This window comes from Accipiter gentilis, chromosome 12 (genome assembly GCF_929443795.1).
Source record: "Accipiter gentilis chromosome 12, bAccGen1.1, whole genome shotgun sequence".
Lineage (NCBI taxonomy): Eukaryota > Metazoa > Chordata > Aves > Accipitriformes > Accipitridae > Astur > Astur gentilis.
Window position 1 is genome coordinate 11,549,020 of NC_064891.1, and position 13,428 is coordinate 11,562,447.

General features: G+C 43.8%; 2 protein-coding genes across 3 annotated transcripts in view; one reads left to right on the forward strand and one right to left on the reverse strand.

Moving 5' to 3' along the window:
* PRSS12 (serine protease 12) overlaps nucleotides 1–13,428 on the reverse strand; it is a 759,839-nt gene that overhangs the window by 616,980 nt on the left and 129,431 nt on the right. The window lies entirely within an intron of this gene.
* The window catches only part of LOC126044780 (bifunctional heparan sulfate N-deacetylase/N-sulfotransferase 3), a 72,019-nt gene continuing 71,498 nt past the window's right edge, over nucleotides 12,908–13,428 (forward strand). For both annotated transcript variants that reach the window (XM_049814960.1, XM_049814961.1), the window contains exon 1: nucleotides 12,908–13,031. The gene's annotated coding sequence lies outside the window, so the exon portion shown is untranslated. The remainder of the gene's footprint in view (nucleotides 13,032–13,428) is intronic.

A 13,428-nucleotide genomic window follows, 5' to 3' on the forward strand; every position in this document is an offset into this window, starting at 1 on the left:
TCCTCTTAAGTCAGTGGTAGCTTTGTATGCAGAAGGAATTCATAATAAACCTCTCTTCATTTCTATTCAGTGGTTTTTGTGAAGTGAGAGTTCTCAGTTCAGTTCCCAATGGATGCCTTTGGCAGGGAAAGTAACCAGCACCACCACAGCTAGTTTTGTCTGGTATCTTAGCTGGGACACAGTGAGTGAACAGGTACCTACCCACTTGCTACCAGCTGTGACCCTGAAGTCACAGAGTATTGCCTGATGCAAATGAAGCTGTACAGGTTTGCCTGTCCATTTTCCCAGAAGTAAGAAGTGAGAAATAAGAAAAGTTCATTTGTTGAGAATCTTATCTTTCACAATGATTGTATAAGTTAAAAAAAAAAAAAAATAGAAGACTGAGTAAAATAAGAACAGAGACTGTAATTAAAAAACTTTACAAAACCATTTTCCCATTTGATGTAGGGCAATTCTTCAGCAGCCTCAGCCAGTCCATTTCAAAGGTAGGCAGATGTGTTAGCCTCCAAATGAACCGTAAAGCACTGGTCACCACTGGACTGCTTAGGAGTCCAACGGTGTCTCTTAAATGTCTTTCATAATGATTAATACTAACACAGTACAATGCTAGGACAGTATCCGTATACTTCACTGCTTAGGGTTTTGCTGTGCACAGACAGTTGTTTTTTGAAAGCAACTTTAACACGCTAGGCAGGTAGTTGGTTTTGCCTGGATCGGCAGACTGCATTGTGTCCTCTCATCCTTTCCAATGCCGTTTGCAATTACAGCTTTATGTCACACCGTTGATCCACCACCTGTCTGTGGCACTGTTTATATCATATACATGGCTGCTGTGGCTGTAGGTGGTTTTGACTTCTTGGGCTTGACCAAGGCAGTTCCTTGCCTTCAATCTGAGTACGATGAGTCACTCCATTTTGGGGAGCACAATACGTGCAAAGGGCTGCAAGCCAGTATACCTTTCTGTAATGCAAGTACTGCTTTCTTCTAGCTGTTCCTTCTCTGGCTTTCCAATCTCTTTGCTTTATTCGTGGGCCAACACTGAATCTCTCATTTGCTTTTCTACTCAGTTCCTGACTATTAAATGTAAGTCTTGTGGGTAGATAGAGAACGGCTGGGTGTTTCTCATATGGATGTGTGTATTCACACAATAATAACAGTACTACCCTACATCTCATTAGAAAATATTCATGGAAATTTCAAAACTATTGGAAAGTATTTTAATATGCCAGTCTGAGAACTAAGAGGTAGGGGACATTCTTCATTACTCTGCCAGTTCTAGAAGAGTTCTAGAAATGCTCATGTAAAGACTGACTTATTAAAAACTGTGATGCAGCTTGTCTCACACGAGTGCTGTTACTATGTTACCTTTGGAAGAAGGAGCTTGAAAATCTGTTTTATTCAGTGTTTACATGCATAGAAAGTAAGATACTGTGGGAGGAGACAAATCTGAGTTTGATCACTTCATATTGAAAGCTGAAGAAAATGAAAGAAGGGGAAAAATTAGCTTGTCTGTTGTTAATTTACTGCTTTGTTGGTTTGAGCAATAGCTAATATACCTGTCCAATGACTTCAGTACAAACTGTATTGGGCCTTTTCTGATACCAAGTGAACACACATCAACAATTCATGCTTTTTCAACTACAGCTTTTCCCTAGAAGAAAGCATCAATTATATACAATAGCTGTGCATATGACTTCTCACAAGATGCAAAGCCTAGGCTTTCTGTCAAATGTCAACAAAGTTAAATTCATGCTCTGTATGTGAATTGATGGACTTGCCTTTCAGAAGTGACTAAGAAGGCAGAGAGTATAGTGCATACAGTATGATGATGACAGAAGGAAAGAGGGAGAGGATTAATTCTTATGTTTAAATAACATCATCAACATCTGGCAGAAATTGGGAAATGACATCTGTCATAGAACGCAAGAGCAGAATCATTTGTGAGTAAGCGATATAACGGGAGCTGTATCTTGCAGCTATGGCAGTCTGCTAGCAAGGGAACCTGCTTCAGTACTCCTTCAGGGCCATACTGTGCATGGTACAGCAGAGATCACCAAGTGGAAAATAGCAATAGCATGCTAAAATACATTTGCAGAAGACACAAGATTGAGCACCAGAAATCTACAAAGATGGATTTTTCAGGAGAATGTGTCCCTGTCCAGCACAGTAATTCATCTTCATCTAATAAGATATAGAGCACAGTCAAGTGTGCATAAATCATTCCTTGTTTGTTCTATTTGTACTGTACGTGGACGGGATTAGAGTACTTTGGACACTGTTTATGTCAGAGAAGAAATACTGCAGTGTTAAGATAAGGAAAGAAGGAGAATGCTCCTATGCTACAGGCAAAACATACGCCTCCACCAATCTGCGGTCAGGAGCAAGCTTCAAATGGCAAATATTGTCTGGAAGAGCAAAAATACTATTTCTAGCCAAATAATTTAAAAACAATGCCCTGTACTAATTGAGAGGGTCTGGTAGGGCACAGTGTCCCTCTGAAAAATACCTGACACAAAAACATACTGAGGTGGAAGCTCCTCAGTAGGAATCAGAGCTCTTTAGTTCTTCTGGTGGCTCTGGTGCTCACTCATTGTGAACTTGGGCCTTTTATTTAAATTCAGTATGCCTCAGCTTTCCCATGTGCCTTATGGCATTTAATGCATAGGTCCATCTTAAAACCGGTTAGGTATTTTGCCCCTGTACTCCAGCTGGGTCCTAGAGCAGGAAAAAGTTTATAAGGTAAATGTTACCATATTACTCTTATGAGGCATGAGGGAGGCCAATAGATTGAAGAGTTAGATTCAGGAAACCGTCAAGCTCTTTCAACATCTCATTGTCCACAGCAAACCAGAATGATAAGCAGAGATGATCAGTAGTCAGCCTCCAATATCACAGTGAAGGCAACTCCCTTAACTTCTGCCTAAGATTATTGTATCACAACCCTAGATGTGCACAACTGCAAACATTTCCGGTGGTTCTACTGTATCTGTTTCTTACATTGTAAAAGGAAGATTTAAGTCCTGTAGCCTTTGTAGGCTACATTTCAGTTGGAGGATGTTATATTGATACTATTAAAATTACAAAACTTCTGTATCTGATTTACATGGAGAGTAAATGAAAGGGTCTCTCCCTCTCTCTCGGGAGAGACGTCGGTGACCACGGTGAAATTTATCTCAGTACAGTATCACTGACAGCCTCTGAAGCCAAGGATTGCTAGTCACATGGCTTAGATATTTTAACAGGGAGTGACTAACATGCTGAATTTACCTTTGTGTAAATTGGCTTATGAGAGCTGACAACGCTTCTCTGTATTTTTTTATAGCATTGCTACTATGAGGTGAATTTTGTCCTTTTTTCATCTAACAATAGCCTTGCTGAGATCAATATTATTGTAGTTCTGTATAATGTGTGTGGTTTTGTTTTAAACATGTACATCTTATTTATATCTGGCTTCTCTGGGGAAAGGAAAAGAGGAAAAAAAAGGGAAGAAAAGGGAAGACGGTAACAGAAGGGGAGGGGGAAAGAAAGAGAAAAGCAAGAAGAAAGGCAGGAAAAGGAAAGAAATGGGGGAAAAGGGGATTCTCCCCCTACTTTCTACGGTTGTTACCCATTTGCAGCCCCTTTGAACAGGAAACTCTTAGCTTCAAACCATGGGGACAGTGTGCTGGTAGAAGAGGAATAAAAGGGAGGAGGAACGATTCCTCAAAGAGGCAGAAAGATTCTGAGATGAGGATGCAGTCGCTTTGCTGATGTTCCCTTCACTGATAGGAGCACATGGCAGCTGCCTCACATGCGGTTCATATCTGAGCTCTGCCCTACTCGCACCAGTAGCAAATGGCTCTGCCTAGCACACAGAGGGATGCACGTGCTCCTTGTGATCACATTGCAGCAGCCCAGACCTATCTTTGGCAATCTAGCCCTCCTGAAGTGCCTCTTGAAGAGAAGAGGCTCTGAGAATTAATCAGGGCTTTCACTGTGGTGGGAGAGTAATACTTTAGGAAATACAAGATTTGCAAGTAGCTTGCTATTTTTGTTTGATTTTGTTCTTTATTGGATAGTAATTCATTTGTTCCCTGGAAAGGACAGACTATCTCCTGTGTGGTCACGGTCCTTTCCACCCCCCTGTGTTGATGGGTCATGCAGAGCAGCCCAGCCCCACAGCAGGTCACCAGCAAAGCCCAGCCTGCACTCAAGCCCAGAAGTCGGGGATGCAGCATGCCACCATGAACATGCTTCAGCCCACTAGAGCCATGGGAAGAGGCATTAGCCCCCTGACTCAACCCATAATTAATTTCCATACTACTGTACTAGAATTATTTGTATCCTCATTTCAGTATTGCAAATTGTGTCGATTCCTTGCCCAGGAACGTAAGACTGAGACAATGCAAGAGAGGAGGGAAGCAGGGGGATGCTGTAAATGAGTCCAGGCCTCTGAGTCTGAAGTTACACAGAGATTACTAGGCCTTACTGCTACAGAGGCTACTCCTATGTGTACAGTCAAGTGTATACTTGATTTGTTTGCAGGATCAAGACTTTAAATACGATCCAGATGATTACAAATTGTGTCGGAAGACACAATGTAGTTATTACAGAATCGCAGTAGTGTTGTCATGCAACAGAGATACCAGTTGTGCTCCCCCTGCCTAATTGAAGGATGATAGAAGCATCGCTTGCTGTTAATATATCTGTATAATCTCAAATGTGCATGACACTTCACGGGCAAATGATGAGTGAGCACCGTATCCGGATTTTGTGTAAGTCAGCTTAGTTCTCTAGCTCCATCTGTGCCCTGTCCCATGGAGTTCATGACTTAGGAGAAAGCATGATGCACAAGGGCTGTGGCACATCTCGGGAAAATAAAATGCAATGGTAAGTCTGACATTTGGGGCTTTGCCGAAGCATTATTTTCTAGGCACAGGTCCTAGTAAATTTCACAGAGAATTACACACAAAATTCATGGCATTATAAGGCATTATGATTCACTGCTATTATATGACCACCAGCTGCTAGCTTAAACCTACTACGTTTTCTTCTCTAGAACAACACAAGCTGAAAGGTAGAATTAAACTCCTTGTGGTAGGCGCCACCTTTTTCATATATTTGCACAATATCTAGTGCAGTGGGACACTAATAACAATAGGAAATTTCAGCTTTTAATTTTAATCTTCAGTCTTTCTGGGTTAGCATTTACCTTTAAGGTGACTTAACTTTTTGCATGTAATTACAGTCTCTGGATCTTTGAAAAGAACTGTTTCTCTTGAGTTTTCTGAGTGGAATAAAATACTCTTATTAGCCTGTAACCTTTTTAAAATCCCTCTCCCATATGGTATTCATGTGGCATCACATATTACAATATAGGATAATACCCTGGATAATATGTGCTATCATGAATATCCTTACTTGATGAACAGGGTAATTAAGATCTCTGCGCATGGTGCATGATTACATATGGGCAACCTATTGGCATAATTCACTATGATTAAATAAAAATAATAAATGACAAAAATAAGATTTCTACCAGTATATCTGATATTTTAATCCATTTCATGTTTGGGGAGAACTGAAATATTAATAAGCAGGAAAATAAAGCATTCAAATTAATTCTAGCAGGAAAAAACCCTCAACTTTTCCCTCTTTCTTCTCTTTACCTGTTGACTTCTGGGACAGATGACAATCTGATACATTTCCCCAGAGGCTAAAATCTTGCGTTCCACAGTACAAGCTTTCATTAAAAAATTATAACTTGGAAAGTAGTGTTCATATTCATGTGAACAGAATGCAGGTGCTCTTCTTTGATAGTGCCTACAGACAGCCTGAAACAATCAATGTGACAAACAAAACCCCGCAGCTCTATCAGCTGATAGCAACTTTAAATGTCAGCGATGAGGATTTATTATCAGTGTTCTCATTGTTGTTGATCCCAGCACAATAAAAAATATAGGGTCACTGATCGATAAGATCCTTTTAAGTCATCAAGTCCAATCTAGCACTGATGAATAACGTCCTGTAGTTGCTCAAGTTCCATCTCAAAGTTAGCTATGCTTTTTGCCCTCAATGTTCATGGAATGAGTCTGCTTCACTCTGATGATTTAAAAGCTGCTTCTAATTTCCAGCCTAACTATGTACGCAGTTTTTACCCAATCATTTTTATGCCAAAAATCTTTTGTCTTAAATACTTGTTAGCTACCATTGTGTATTTATCTCTCCCCCTCATATGCAGCAGCTACATGACCTCCCAACCTTCACCTTGTCTGTCGTACGACAGGCTGCATATTCCCCTGATCACAGTAACAGCTCTTCTCTCCACCTCTTCCACTTTGAATCACTTTCCCCGAACTTTAAACAGCCTTCCAGGTGAGGACTTATCACAGCCTTATGCAACAGCATCAACACTGTCAATATTTCCACCTCTTCTTTCCCTCTGCAAATGCCGCTTGTGTATTTTCTAGACACATCACTTTGGCAGCTGACAGACATTCTCTAACTTTGACTAGTACCCACGTCCTTTCTCACCTCAGTGATTTCCAACTGATGAGCTCCCAGTTTATAGCAGACATTCATGTCATTGATCCTGCAGTGTGTTACCTTGCATTCTGAATCTCTTCCCATTCCTGTGCAAACTCCTCTGTTTATTGCTCTTTGTTAGCTGCCTCCAAGGGCGCAGGGAAGCCAGGCTCTGCTTTAGGTGTCGCATGTTCAAGGAGCAGAGAAGGCAGGAGGAATTTATTCGTATAGAAAAAAGGGAAGGGCAAGAAGAAGTTGAAGGCAATGCTGAAGGATCGTTCTTTTCTTTAAAAAAAATTAGCTAGATTAGCCTTCTTCTCCAGAGTTACTTTTGGTGAGGGAAAGGAAAGATGAAATTATGGTGATTTTTCCAGCTAACTGTAAATGACATTCTGCTTTGGGAAGAGTTTGGAATATTGCTGTACTGAAGAGGTGGGTACAGCAATTGCATTTTTTTCCCCTTTGCAAATTAAAAGATTTTTTTAGAACTTTTCCTTTGTTATTAACAGGAAAAATGAGTCGGTTTCAGGGTAATAATGCAAGTTCTTCTTAGCCCAGAGTATGCTCTGTTTTATTACATATCCTAAAATCAATTTTTAACAGAAGTTTTAATTACGTATTACTTCCTTAAGAAGGGCAAAGATGCGTTAGAGTGTCAATAGTGCTTATAGCAACTTGGTTTCTTTTTAATTCTCTTCCATCCCCATTATCACTTTCCTGTAACCAATTTCAATATTACTAAGGAGCTTTCACTCAAGTTGACATACATTCAAAACAGCTAACTAAAATTAATACATTCTGAATCTATGCTGCTATTTTTTTTAATATTTATTAACTTGAAACCTACGAACCTGGTATAATGGGAAGGAAGAGTCTTTCCTCTCTTTTCATAAGCAAATTTCCTGGTAAATTGTGACAGAAAATACTCAGTCCTCCTCATTAATGAATCTGTCTTACACTTCGCATGGCATGTGACTTGAGTAGTCAATGATGGTTTTGCAGCTTAGAACAGAAATACCTAATGATTTTTTGAGCTGCTTCAATTCCAAAGCTGGCCATTTGATCATTGTACAAAGATGACAATTGTCTCGATACCCTGATTAAAATGGAACAAAACATATTTATAACAATAGTTTATTCAAAGCCTAGAGATAAAAATGCCTTTCTGCTGCCAAGTAGTCATCACCCACAGCATGTAATTAGCAACTCGCCTTCTACTAGTTTGAAAGATACTACTACAATGTATGGAGATAGTAGGATTTTTCAGGATAAGGTATGGAAAATGAAATAGAAACTGCTGAAAAGAAATTATAAATGTATTTTCCATCTGAAAGCTAGCAACTTTTTAGAGAAAATGCGCAAGCGTGGCTGGTTTCCCATATTGTTTGCTACAGAATAATCTTTAAACACTTCACAAATGAAGGGTATTGTAATAACATGGTAAAAATGTAGTAAAATTATAGACTTGAACAGGGGGGTGGATTTTTTTCTTTGAGACAGCTTCTTAGTTGATTACTTTCTTGACCACATGTGTTTCTTAAATCTTAGGCCACATTTTTCTCTTCGTTATATAAATGAAACTTGCAAAGAAAGCCTTTTCCAGTTTAACTAAGGGGAAAAATTCGGTCTTTGCACTTTAACATAGCACAGTATTCACTGGCTTCAGACCATGTCTGTTCTCATACAGTGTGATATGGTCTCATAGTCTGAACTCAAGAACTTCTGACTTCAACCTTCACTGAGTCACTGCCCTGATCTTTGGCAATTTCATGGAGTAATATTCTATGTCAAGTGTGTGGAGAGCAATACTAATATCAATACCCATGACAAAAATACCCTTTAAGGACTCGTTAATTAATATTTGCATAGTATTTAAAAAATAAATATATGAAGCATTGTTTATATAGTATGCGTATTAGATTTGTTTTAAAATCTAGTTTCTGATTAATCCAAAGACCATTATGAATCTACAGTAGCTTTGCCTTTTGGCTAGTAGTATTTGTAATAGCTTTAAAAAACTAACAATGAAATTACTAATGACAGGCCAATGCTCAGAAGCTCCTTGTTTTCAAATGCCTACATCACTGTAATGGCTCCCTGCAAGAAATGTCAACAAAAGTAATACAAATAGTAATTAGTGTTTGGTTAAAAGATGTATCTAATCTTTAAAATGGCAGGACTAGATAAAGTATTTCTCTATTAATTGAAAACTGTTGTTATTACATGTAACTCTCCAACCAATAACCTTTCCCTGGCTTATGGAATGATGCCCAAGGTAATCAATTTGTCTATCTTATAGACACAAATTGCTGTGGGAGTTGTAGTAATAACCACCATAACAAAAACATCTAAATTTTACACAGATTTCAGCAGGACTTGGAAGGACCAAGAGTTTGTTTGCAGACTTAGAACCATGCAATGGTTAGAAATATTTCTTGCAGTAATAGCCTGAAAGAGATAAGACCCCAAGACCAGATAGGATTCAGTTCCTTTGAGAAAGATAGAAAAATTGCCAATTATGCAAAAGAAGGAAGCACTGTGTGAAGACTTGAATTTGAAGAAAAATGTGAATGAGAAAGAGAGCATTCATGTGTAGAGGCCAGCAGTAAGAAAGGCAAAAAGCCAAGGCTATCACCAGGGAAGGTAGCTACCTCTTTTTTAAGCCTGCCTTTGTTGCAAGAAAACATATTTAAACATGCTCCAGATAGGAGAGGGCTAAAAAGCCAAGCTGAACTGAAATGGAACTGTTGCTGGAAGTTCTTAAGCACATTTTGTCATCCTTTTTCACTGTGGTATTCCAAGAGAAAGTGTGTAATCAGAGTTACCAGCTTGTGTGTAAATGTGCACACATAGTTATGTGTATGTATAAGGGCACAAGTAGTCAGCAGTGCTGTCAGAACACAATGTAATTTATATAGATAGGAATTCATTAAGGTACAATTTTCAAAGTAATTAGCTTGGAAAAAACAAATTTATCAGAAACAGAACAGATATTCAAAGTAAGGATTCAATGCCAGATACTGAATGGCATTTCAGTGCCCAAGTTACTTGTTTTGGTAGGAAAGTAAAGGTTTGTGTGTACAAAGCATTTTATTTTTCCAAGTGTAGTTAATTCATGCCGAAGCGACGTGTGTTCACATAAACTGAAGGCACACATTAATGGGAAATCAGCAAATTCAAATTAGAATTGTGGTATGTCTGTAGAGGGACCTTGACAGGCTGGAGAAATGGGCCAGCGGGAACCTCATGCAGTTCAACAAGGGGAAGTGCAGAGTCCTGCACCTGGGAAGGAACAGCCCCAGGCACCTGGACATGCTGGGTGCTGACTGGCTGGAAAGCAGCTTTGCAGAAAAGGATTTGGTAGTCCTGGTGGACACCAAGTTGAACAGAAGTCAACAATGTACCCTTGGATGGAGGGCTAACAGCATCCTGGGCTGCATTAGGAGGATTGTTGCCAGCAGGTCGAGGCAGGTGATCCTTGCCCTCTGCTCAGCACTGGTGAGGCCACACCTGGACGTGGAGTGCAGGGTCCAGTACTGGGCTCCCCAGTACAAGAGAGATGTGGAGCTATGAGGGAAAAGCCCAGTGAAGGACGACTAAGATGATTAAGGGACTGAAGCACCTCTCCTATGAGGAAAGGCTGAGAGAGCTGGGACTGTTCAGCCTGGAGAAGGGAAGGCTCAGGGGAGGTCTCATCGATGTGTACAAACACCTGCAGGGAGGGTGCAAAGCGGATGGATGGAGCCAAACCCTTTTCCTTGGTGCCCAGTGCCAGGACCAGAGGCAATGGGCACAACCTGAAACACAGGAGGTTCCCCCTGAACATCAGGAAACACTTTTTCACTGTGAGGGTGACCGAGCACTGGCAGAGGTTGCCCAGGGAGGTTGTGGAGTCTCCGTCCTTGCAGGTGTTGAAAAGCCGTCTGGACGTGGTCCTGGGCAGCCTGCCGTGGGTGACCCTGCCTGAGCGGGGGGACACTGGACAAGATGACCTCCTGAGGTGCCTTCCAGCCTCAGCCATCCTGCGATCTGTAGTGTTGGTCTACGTTCTAGAGAGTCTTGAATCCTTCACTTGGAATTTAGACAGTTTGGGGCACCAGTCTGAAATGAGGTAAGCAGTTTCCTTGGCAAACATTCCCAGGAATAGAACAGAAGGCGCTTTGCTTTAGTGTCTATTGTTTACTGAGTATATGGACACAAGTCAGTACATACATCTGGGAACTAGGGTTTGGTCTCTGCCTTGCATAACAGCAGCAGCAGCATAGGTGTTGCCTTAGTTCATGGTACAAACTAGCAGTTGTCTGCATGTGCTTCTGTTTTGCATGTAGTTCAGTAGCCCACCAGGTTCCCTCCCACCTAATTTCTTGTCTGGATTAACTACTCATTTACCTATTCAGTTCTGGGGTGGTGCACATCAGATGTTGTGAACAGCCACAATTTTGGCATTTGTGGTAGCACTCTGTGATAATGCAGCACCACGTTACTACAGTTTGTTTTGTGAGGTACTGGGGGCCAGGTAGAAATCTTGGCCAGAAGCACACTCAGCAGTGTCTTAAGATGTATTGCTAAGGCATAACGCCCAGTTCACGCTGCAACGACAGCTCAAGAGCAAAAAACTGAAAAGTAGCACCAAGAAAGATCAAAGCTGTTAATATTCCTGCCAGAACCGCTCGGTACTACAGCTGCTGACTTGCAGTGCTGAAGCCCTCAGCTGTGAGATGTCTAGCACATCTCTGTGAGCATCCAAGTGCTTATGAGGACAAGTGGTATGTAACGCTCTTCTGTCCATGTTGGCCAGTGATAAAAACAGTGCCAGCCACTCAAAAAGAATGGTAGGAGGGAAACCATGCACATTTGTGAGTTTGAGCTCACATCCAAGAATTTCAGTGACTTTTGGCAGGCTCCCACCCCGTACCTCATAGCATGTTGTAGGAAAAATCCTTTGTAATAGAGAGGCCCCCAGACAACACTGTATCAGGATACCCATGCAGTCGAGAAGCTTAACGTGGGAGAAAATCCCTTTGTGTAGGACATTGAGAGGGCAACAAGATTTCAGATGGACTCTCTATTCCCTGGGTTAATAACCTCACGCAGAGTAAATGCGCGTGTCAACAAGTTCTCTGTCCTACTGGAAGCCTAGCTCATGGGGCCCGGGACCTCGCACTGCTTTTTAGTTTAGAAAACATTAAAATTTGGGGTGTTCCCTCAGAGCGTGTCATGGGAATAAAAGGGAGAAAAAAGAGGGGAAAGAAGTAAATAACAATATTCCTGAATCAAGAGCTGTAAATTCTGCTGATATTTGGGAAAGGAACCGTCAGGTGACTTTAGCTTTTTTCCTTTAAGTTTCTGTGTTGAGTGAGTCATAGGAGGGAAGGTTTGGACAGACAACCGCCAGTGATGGAGTTAATCTGGTATATTGAACTATCGACCATTAGGTGAGCTAACAATCATCAAGCAATTGTGAAGTAAATTAGCTAGATCAAGAGGGCACTTGTAAAATTTATTAATTTTATTTCCCATTTGTGAAGGCTAGAAGTCAGCTAACACGGTTCAGACAGGGAATCGTAACTCCCTAACCTGCAGTAATGGAATAGCCTCATCTCCGGAGTGAAGGATGCAGAGTATCAGTGAAAACACAGAGGGACTAACTCTGTTTAAGATGGGCTTAGAAAATTCAATAAAGGAAAGCAGTGAGGCTGCAAACACATTACTTGGCATTCTTTCAAGATTTTAACCCCGAAGTGCCTGAGAAAATGTAATTGACCTTCGGGAATTTCCACCATTGTGCGCCACATTTAAAACGATTCAGAAGTCAGTCAGATCCTAAACCTGCACAAACAGCGGATTTGAGTTAAACTTCCCCCCAGCAGAAGGGGCTTGCTACGTTAGGTTTTTTTTTCCGGAGGAGCAAAAGAAAAAAAATCGCACTGTATTTAAAATCGGGGGTAAAAAAAACCCACCGCAGAGGGAGTCTGCGATTTGCTGGAGGTGGCAGGAGTTGCCTCGGGCGGGAGCCCCGGCCCTCGGGTCCCCCTGAAGGAGGGGCCGCAGATGCCGCGCCTCGCTGAGGGCAGGAGGAGCCCGAGGGCTCCGCTCGGCCCGGCCCGGCCCGGCCGAGCCTCCGCGGAGCAGGAGGAGGAGGAAGCGGCGGCGGCGGCGACCGGCAGCGCCGCTGCCGGCCAATGGCGCGGAGGCGGCGCGGCGGAGCCCCCGCCCGCCCCTCGCCGGTGAGTGCGGGAGCGGCGGCGCGGTGCCCCTCCTCCGGGAGGGCGAGGCGAGCGGCGCTCGCACCCCCCGGGCGGCCAGCCCCGCCATCGCCACCACCTCCCCGCGGGCGGGCGGGCGGGCCGCGGCTGGGGCGGTGCCGCGCCGCGCTCCCCGCGCCCGCTGGGTGCAGCCGCTTCTCCCCGGAGGAGCGTCCCCAGCTCCCTGCGCCCGCCGCCGGTGGACGAGAGCGGGAGCTGCGGCGGGCGCTCGCCCTCCGGCGGGCCCCGGGCCGGTGGCATGTCGGCGGAGCGCGCCTGGAGGTAACGGGCGGGGCGGGCGGCTCCTCCGCGCGGTGCCCCTCGGGCCCGGCGGGGAGAAGTCTGCCGAACTCCGCGGGTGTTTCCTGCCGTGCGCCCCGCGGTGGCCCCCGCTCCCTCCCCCCCCCCCCCCCCCCCCCCCCGGCAAAGTTGTGCGCCGCCGGCAAGGCGCCGTCCGAGCCGCGCTCCGGAGGCTCCTGCGCCGCCGCGGGCACCGTCCGGCCCGGGAGCGCGGCCGGACGGGGCGGCTGCCCGGCGCTGGGGGCAGGTGGCGGCAGCGTTGCCGGGGCTCCGTCCCCCAGCGCACGGGCGCGGCCCTAGCGTCCCGCTGCGGGGATGGGGATGGGGATGGGGGGGGAGCGTGTTCGGGTTGGTTCGGCCGTGTTTCTTAAGGGGTTGT